We start from the raw sequence: 9,262 nt of genomic DNA, 5'->3' as shown, positions 1-9,262 counted from the left end.
TGGGCAGGGGCGCGGGGTCTCGGGCGAAATAGCTGTCCGGACCCTACCGCCAGGGGGCCTGACGGTAGGGTGCGGCGAAGGGGGACGGCGGCCGTTCCCCCGTCCTGACGTGGATTAGTAGCCTACCGCCAGGTGCCCTGGCGGTAGGCTGTATAACCCTACCGCCAGAGGCCCTGGCGGTAAGAAAAATGGTCAAATTCCGATTTTTTTTTTCAGAATCGGGGTCAGATCCTAAGTTTATATGCAAAAAAGGGTCAAAACACGAAATTCGGCCGCTAGTCGGGAGGCCAGTCCCTGTCGGCATGGCGGGACTCGGCAGGCCACGAGGTGCCCTGTGACCGCGCCTTTCTTGTCCGCATGGAACCCGAGCCACGCGTCAAGCTCGGCGTCGTAGACGGCGTGGCCTTTGAACGGCAATGCCGAGCTGCCCCAGTCCGTCCACCCGGCCGTCCTAGTGTCGTAGGATAATGTACTGCTGGCATCGTCGAAGATACACAGCCCCGGCACCGGCGCCATCGATGCCCCCGACAAGAAGATGGTGGTGGCTTCCCGCTGATGCACCGCGTGCGCCTTCACCAGGAGGGGGCCGACCAAGACCCTCTCGCACCACCACCGGCGGCAGGCTATGTGATAGTCATGGTACAGGTTTTTCAGGACGACACGACCGTCACTACTCGGGATGGACAGCGTTGCCGTCTTCATGTCGTAGACGAAGGTGGTGCCGTCGTGCTTGTCATATCCAGGGGAAGAAATACCAGGCGATTATGGAGCTGCCCTCCGCCGCTATCTCCACGCTGTCCGGCGTCGATCTCCAGTTGGATAACCGCAGGCCAGGGGAGGCGGCGCGGGGTCGAGGCAGACGCAGAGCCGACGCCGTCATCCAGATCGGCGTCAACGTTCATCTTGTAGATGTCGTAGTTTTTCCTAGCACAATCTTTCTTGTAGTCATCTAGAACCAAGTACAGATGCCGCTTCGTGGTCGCCGCCGCCTGATGTGGATCCCCATTGGTGGCATCCGAGACAAGTCCCCGTGACGATGCCAGGTCGCCGAGAACTGATGTCTGTGTTGCTCGTGGCGGCGGACAGATCGGAGGCGGGAGATGAGTGGGCCGGGTCGACGGAGGAAGGATCGCCATGCCCACATCGCGTTGGAAGACTATGGATTGGAGCCTCGTGAAGGAGATAGGAGACTACGACGCGCTACTAGGGATTAGGGTCATGTAACCCGCCTCGTGCACTGCAGATCAGGCTAGCAGCAAGGCCAATCAGCACGTACCAACTTTTGGAACATGCCCATAAAAAAGGAGCCTCTATTTACCAGGTAACTGAAAAAATGATTCATCCGTCACTTCTTATATGAACCGTCTGATCTTCATCCAACCGCCAAAACAAATCTAGCACTGTTCATTTTCAACCTTTCTTCGTTCTTCCTCCTCCTGACACCCCCCAGCCTCCCCCGCCCCATGTCGAGGCAATGAATATGACAGTGAGTACTAGGGATACAAACATGGAAGGAACCTAGCTATGGCATAGGTGTAACACTCGGGTTTAGCGAGTTCAGACCCCTCTCGAAGAGCTAACAGCCCTACGTCGCGTGCCCTGAGACTTGTGTTTTCTCTTGGGTACGTGATTACAGTGGGTTGCAAACCCTTGCCATGGAGCCGGAGGGAGGCCGTCCTCATCAATGCTGTGTTACAAGGGGAGATAATAGGGGGAGTAACTACGAGCGTCACTGGTAATTTCCGCTATAACTACACTTGATGTCCTTAGTTAAGCCTCTCGAACGTTGCAGCTCCCACGTCGATCGCCTATCCGCCTCCTACGCCCGAGTGTTGCTAGTGAGGCCGATTGGTGGGAACACATCCGAGTGGATGACTATATTCGAGTGGATAATCTGGGTGCGCATCCAAATGCGCCTGCGGCCTAGAGACCTTCCAATGATGGTGCGGAGCCCTAGGAGGGCCTTAGATGTCATGTCCATCGCCCGACCCTTAGTAGGTGAACCCATCATTAGCCCCCGAATCAGTTGAGGTTTCGTAGAACAAACGGGATGAACTCTTGATTTGGTTCGAGTGCTTCGAGAGCATTCAGGATCTGTTGTCAAGTGATAACCTGTCGTGACCTGAGCAAAACCACATTGGATTCTGGACTAGAAGTTTTCCGACTGATCAAATCGTGTTGACTGCTAGGCAAAATTTGGTGGCATTCGTGTGCCTCTCGCGGGAGATAGACCAGAGGTCTGAATTTGGACATGCCATGAAACTCGAGTGACGACACTGGCATGTGGGCCTGAATCTCACAAGGAGCTGCTGCCCCTCCTCTTCGGAGATGCATCTTTGAAGGACCCCCGTAGTGCTCTATTTATAAAGCTCTCCCTCGTGGACTTTCTATGCTTTAGAGCGTCGAACTATGCGGCGCACCAATGTCGGATCGTCAGGGAGATCTTGTCGCAAGAGGTAGACGAGTAGTGGATCGGTCCAAGGGGCGATTATGGCCTCATGGGCCGAGGGTGTTTCTTCAAGTTCGGAGCATCCGACGATATGATCATCTGGTTCGATTTCTGGTGAGGCGATCTAGACAGGCTCATTTGTTGAAGTGGCGTTGTTCCCGTCCTACCATACTATGGATGTCTGGAATAGCCTTTCCAGGAAGGTGTTTTTAGGTATTGGGTCTCGCTTGGCACCCATGCGGGCAAGAACATCCGCAGCCTGGTTATTGTCTCTAGAGACATGATGGAATTCTAGACCCTCAAATCGGGCTGACATCCTAAGGATGGCGTTTCGATATGCCGCCATTTTTGGATCTTTGGCGTCAAATTCGCCGTTGACCTGTGAGATGGCGAGGTTCGAATCTCCTCGCGCCTCCAGCCACCGAACACCCATCGATGTTGCCATACGAAGACCTTGCAACAGTGCCTCATATTCGGCTGCATTATTGGAGTCCGCTTACATGATTTGTAAAGTGTATCTGATACTATCACCTGTAGGGAATATTAGGATTACCCCAGCCCCCAGTCCGGCCAGCATCTTGGAGCCATCAAAATACATTGTCAAGTGTGCGTATGTGCTATATTCCTTGGGGAGTTTGGCTTCTGTCCATTCGGATAAAAAATCGACCAGCACTTGAGATTTAATAGCTCGGCGTGGTTTGTATACGATCTCGAAGGAAGGAGCTCTATGGCCAATTTTGCAATATGGCTCGTGGCATCCCTGTTGTTGTATATCGTTGAGGGGTACCTCACATCATGTATTGACCATATCACATCACAACATGCCCTGCAAAAACAAGTTAGACGTCCTCTACTTTGTTTGTTGCAAGTTTTACGTGGCTGCTACGGGCTTGTAGCATGAACCGTACTTACCTATGGCACAAAAACCACAATGCTGATTTATCAAGTTCGCTGTTTTAACCTTCAAAAGGACTGGCCGCAGTCAAATTCGATTCAACTAAAGTTGGAGAAACAGACACCCGCAAGCCACCTTTATGAAAAACTAGTTGCATGTCTATCGGCGCAACCGGTCTCATGAACGCGGTCATGTAAGATTGGTTCGGGCCGCTTCATCCAACAATACCGCCGAATCAAAATAAGACGTTGGTGGTAAGAAGTATGACGATCACCGCCCACAACTCTTTGTGTTCTACTCATGCATATCATCTACACATAGACCTGGCTTGGATGCCACTGTTGGGAAAGGCAGCATGCAATTTCAAAAAATTGCTACGCTCACGCAAGATCTATCTAGGAGATGTATAGCAACGAGAGGGGGAAAGTGTGTCCACATACCCTCGTAGATCGAAAGCGGAAGCATTAGCTTAACGCGGTTGATGTAGTCGAACGTCTTCTCGAATCAACCGATCAAGTACCGAACATACGACATCTTCAAGTTCTGCACACGTTCAACTCGATGACGTCCCTCAAACTCTTAATCCAGTAGAGGTACAAAGAAGTAGATGAGTTCCGTCAGCACGATGGCGTGGTGACGATGATGGTGATGTGATCTGCGCAGGGCTTCGCCTAAGCACTACGACAATATGACCGAAGGAGTAAACGGTGGAGGGGGGAACCACACAAGGCTAAGACAATTGATTTGCTTTGGGGTTCCTCCTTCCCCCGTATATAAAGGAGGGAGAGGGGAGAGGGCCAGCCAGGGCGCGCCCCCAAGGGGGGGGGAGTCCTACTAGGTCTCCTAGTCCAATTCTGACCCCCTTCCTTTCTGGAGGGGAAAAGGTGGAAGAGAGAGAGAGAGGGAGAAGGAAAGGGGGGCACCCCCTCCCCTAGTCCAATTAAGACTCCCCATGGGGGCACCACCTCCTCTCCCCTATGGCCCATGAGGCCCATTACTTCTCCCAGGGGGTTCCGGTAACCCGTCGGTACTCCGAAAAATATCCGAACCACTCTGGAACAATTCTGGTATCCGAATATAACCTTCCAATATATTAATCTTTACCTCTCGACAATTTTGAGACTCCTCATCATGTTCGTGATCTCATCTGGGACCGCGAACAACCTTCGGTCACCAAAACACATAACTCATATAATACATATCGTCGTCGAATGTTAAGTGTGCGGACCGTACAAGTTCGAGAACTATGTAGACATGACCGAGACACCTCTCCGGTCAATAACCAATAGTGGAACTTGGATGCTCATATTGGTTCCCACATATTCTACAAAGATCTTTATCGGTCGAACCGCAATGTCAACATACGTTATTCCCTTTATCATCGGTATATTACTTGCCAGAGATTTGATTATCGGTATCTTCATACCTAGTTCAATCTCGTTACCGACAAGTCTCTTTACTCGTTCCGTAGTGCATCATCCCATAACTAACTCATTATTCACATTGCTTGCAAGGCTTCATATGATGTGCATTACCGAGAGGGCCCAGAGATACCTCTCCGCTACTCGGAGTGACAAATCCTAATCTCGATCTATCCCAATCCAACAAACACCTTCAGAGATACCTGTAGAGCATCTTTATAATCATCCAGTTACGTTGTGATGTTTGATAGCACATAAGGCATTCCTCCGCTGTCTGAGAGTTGCATAATCTCATAGTCGGAGGAATATATATATATTTGACAAGACGAAAGCAGTAGCAATAAAACTGAATGATCATAATGCTAAGCTAACGGATGGGTCTTGTCCATCACATGTCACGCCCAATATGCGATACTATCCTAAAGAGACTCGAAGGTCCCACCAAGGATAGAACCGCATATTGAAACGCTTTTGCAAGGTGGATATCATTACATCAACATTACATAACAGATGGGGATACATACAAGAGCATACAATGCCACACGAATACAACATTACATCATACACAATATCAACATCGGACTACGGATGAAACACAAACAGAAACTCAAACGACATCCACCCTGCTAGCCCAGGCTGTCGACCTGGAACCTATCCCCTGATCGAAGAAGAAATAGAAGAAGAACTCCAAGAGAAACAAGCATCGCTCTTGCGTCATGATCATCGCGTAACCTGTACCAGCAACTGTTGTTGTAGTAATCTGTGAGTCACGAGGACTCAGCAATCCCATTACCATGGGTATCAAGACTAGCAAAGCTTAAAGGGAAAGGAAGGGGTAAAGTGGTGAGGCTGCAGCAGCAACTAAGCATATATGGTGGCTAACATACGCAAATAAGAGCGAGAAGAGAAGCAAAGGAACGGTCGTGAAGCTAGCAATGATCAAGAAGTGATCCTGAACTCCTACTTACGTCAAACATAACCCAAAACCGTGTTCACTTCCCGGACTCCGCCGAAAAGAGACCATCATGGCTACATACACAGTTGATGCGTTTTAATTCGGATCTGGTGTCAAGTTATCTACAACCGGACATTAACAAATTCCCATCTTCCTATAACCGCAGGCACGACTTTCGAAATATTATACCCTGCAGGGGTGTCCCAACTTAGCCCATGATAAGCTCTCATGATCAACGAAGGATATACCTTCTCCCAGGAAGACCTGATCAGACTCGGAATCCCGGTTTACAAGACATTTTGACAATGGTAAAACAAGACCAACAAAGCCGCCGGATGTGCCGACAAATCCCAATAGGAGCTGCACATATCTGGTTCTCAGGGCACACCGGATGAGCGAAGCGTACAGGAACTGACGTAACCCAAGTTGCCAAGGAATGGTCCCGCACAGTGCTCTAGTTTGGACCAACACTCGGAGGAGCACTAGCCCAGGGGGGTAAAATAAAGATGACCCTCGAGAGCGCGACTCCCAAGGGAAAAAGGCTAGGTGAGGCAAATGGTAAAACCAAGGTTGGGCCTTGCTGGAGGAGTTTTATTCAAAGCGAACTGTCAAGGGGGTCCCATAAATCACCCAACCGCGTAAGGAACGCAAAATCCGGGAGCATAACACCGGTATGACGGAAACTAGGGCGGCAAGAGTGGAACAAAACACCAGGCATAAGGCCGAGTCTTCCACCCTTTACCAAGTATATAGATGCATTAATAATATAAGAGATATTGTGTTATACCAACCAAAATCCTGTCCACCATGGAGCAATAAGAGGGACTGAGCAAAGCGGTAACATAGCCAAGCAATGGTTTGCTAGGAAGGGTGTCAAAGGTTAGAGGTTCATGGCAATTTGGGAGGCTTGAGGAGTAAATGATAGGTAACGCAGCATAGCGATAGAACGAAACAACTAGCATAGCAATGATAGTAGTGAGATCCAGGGTAGCGGTCATCTTGCCCGAAATCCCGCAAGGAAGAAGAACGAGTCCATGAAGAAAATGAAGCGACGAAGACGAACCAAGCGTAGACGAACGAATCCTCACGATCGCAACAGAAACAGGAACTATCGAAAAGAAGCACACAACAAAGGTAAATACACCACACATGAACAAGACATGATGCTCAACCAAGTATGATGCATTACAAGGCTACATGAAACTACTCATGGCAAGAGACGATGCATACAAGAGCAACACATCAAGGCAAGTTTAAATGAGGCCAGGAACAACATATAACAATTCCGGTAAGTCCTCATATGCAAACTTCAAAGTTGGTCCAGATCTGAATAAACATTATGTTCAAGTTGTTAAAAAGCAAGTTAAGATGCACCAAGATGATCTACACGAGATTCTAGTCAAGTTACATATAAAGTTCATTTAGTTCGGAGCTACGGCCTAGAAGATATGAGCAAAACAAGTTAAACATGGCATTGATGCAAAATGCATACAAACATCAAGCAAACACCTCAAAACATGTATGCAACATGATAATATGAAACTACATGCAAAATCAAGCAAGTTTCATATAGAGCACACTCAAAACGGAGCAACGGTTCAACACATACACTATACAAGTTATAGCAACAATCTGTCCAAAACAACAACTAGGCATCTTGCAAGCATCAAAACAATATGCTACAACAACTCAACATGAGAACAAAAGGCATGGACATGATGTACAGGTAAAGCATAACAAAACATGAACACTGAGCTATCTCCAGAAATCACTAGAACATGCTTAAACACACATGGCAAGATTGCAAATAATAATAGTTCAGACTTTGCAGAAAATAACATCAGGTTGCAATGTTTAGAGCTATCAAACAACATGTTACAAGAACTTATCATGGCAAACAAAGGCATGACATGATACTACTAAATGCATAGAACAAAAATCCTTTACTGACCATGAGACAAAAAGGATCAGAAAATATGATGGCACCCATATAAACATAACAAATTATAATACAGATTCATACATGGCAGAAAAAACGATAAGTAGGCATATTGGTGAGCTTGTACCACTCACCACAGAGCAATACATGGCATGGCAAAGCAATCAACAGTAAGAAGGCAAGTTTATGAAGCTAAGCATGGCAATAGCAAGTTCATAGGGTACATGGAACACTAGCAACAATCATGGCAACAACTGAACTTAATGTTAACAGGCTGACAGCAACATTATTTAGCAACTTTGGAGCAAGATAATAGCAAGCTACAACAGGCTATAAATGCAACCAGGGGCATGTATGGATAGAGCATAACATGTAGAACAAAACACCCTTAGTGAACATCTCCAGATTATGCATAGAATGGCTTGTATAAGCAGGTTTACATAGCATCACGAAATAACAGATTCAGCCTAGCAATACAGTAACAGCAAGTACCCTACTTAACAAGCTCGATTCACTCACGACAAGTCGTTGCATGAGAAGATAAGGATAGAATCAGCCAGAAGACATGTTTATGAAACAAACCAAGGCAAGAACAAGTTCATAGCATGCAAGGATCAACTACAACAACCTTAGCAAAATTGAATAACATGTAAACAATCTGCCAGGAAACATTTTGTAGCCAAAGTAGAGCACGAAAATGACATGCTAGACTACTCCATAATTGCAAACAGGGGCATGAATGGATATACAAAAACCATATGTTCAAAACATCCTTACTGAAGAATCTCAAAATAAGCATGGATCTCTCTGTAGCATCAAGTTTACATGACATAAAAATAACAACAAAACAGGAATAAAATCAGCAACATCGCGAAGCCTAGTTTGCATGCTTGTGCTAGTCACCACAGAGATCACAAAAATACATGGCATACACCCCTGTAAAGATGGCATGGCATAGATCAAAATACATGTAGACATCAACCTTATAGGATGCACACATCAAACATGGAAAAAATGACAAATGCACACATTCTGTTAAGAAACAGGAACTAACATTATGAAGCACTCTTGCAACGATGATTCAGGCATCAAGATCAGCTTAAATGAACATGATGCAACGGAATGAAATGATGTACCCGTTGAGACGAACAATTTGACATATTACACACACGAAACGGAGCTACAGATGCAGAGATATGATGCGATGAACATGGCATGATTAAGCAAAAATATTTGGGACTTAGCCAAAAATATACCCTCCGGGAGAAGTTGGACGGGAAGGTTCGGGGATGACCAGATCCGGGACAGAGACGCGCGTTTGGATGGGCGAGGTGGTAGATCTGATCCCGATCCACGGACCTCGCCGGAGTTGTTGACAGCGGCGGCCGACGAGGTAGAGGACGCCGGGGAGGCGCGGGATCCAGACGACTGGGACCTACCCCGGCCGGGATCTCACCGGCGGCGAGCGGCTGGGCTTGGGCGACGGATGGAGCGGGACCGGCGAGGCACGGAGGTGCAGACGGCGGGGTCGGGCGGCGCTAGGGCGCGGGAGGAACCGGGCGGCGGAGCACGGGCGCGATCGGCGGTCGGCGAGGGGCGCGGT

The sequence above is a fragment of the Triticum dicoccoides genome, chromosome 5B (genome assembly GCF_002162155.2).
Source record: "Triticum dicoccoides isolate Atlit2015 ecotype Zavitan chromosome 5B, WEW_v2.0, whole genome shotgun sequence".
NCBI lineage: Eukaryota > Viridiplantae > Streptophyta > Magnoliopsida > Poales > Poaceae > Triticum > Triticum dicoccoides.
This window is presented reverse-complemented; position numbering follows the sequence as displayed.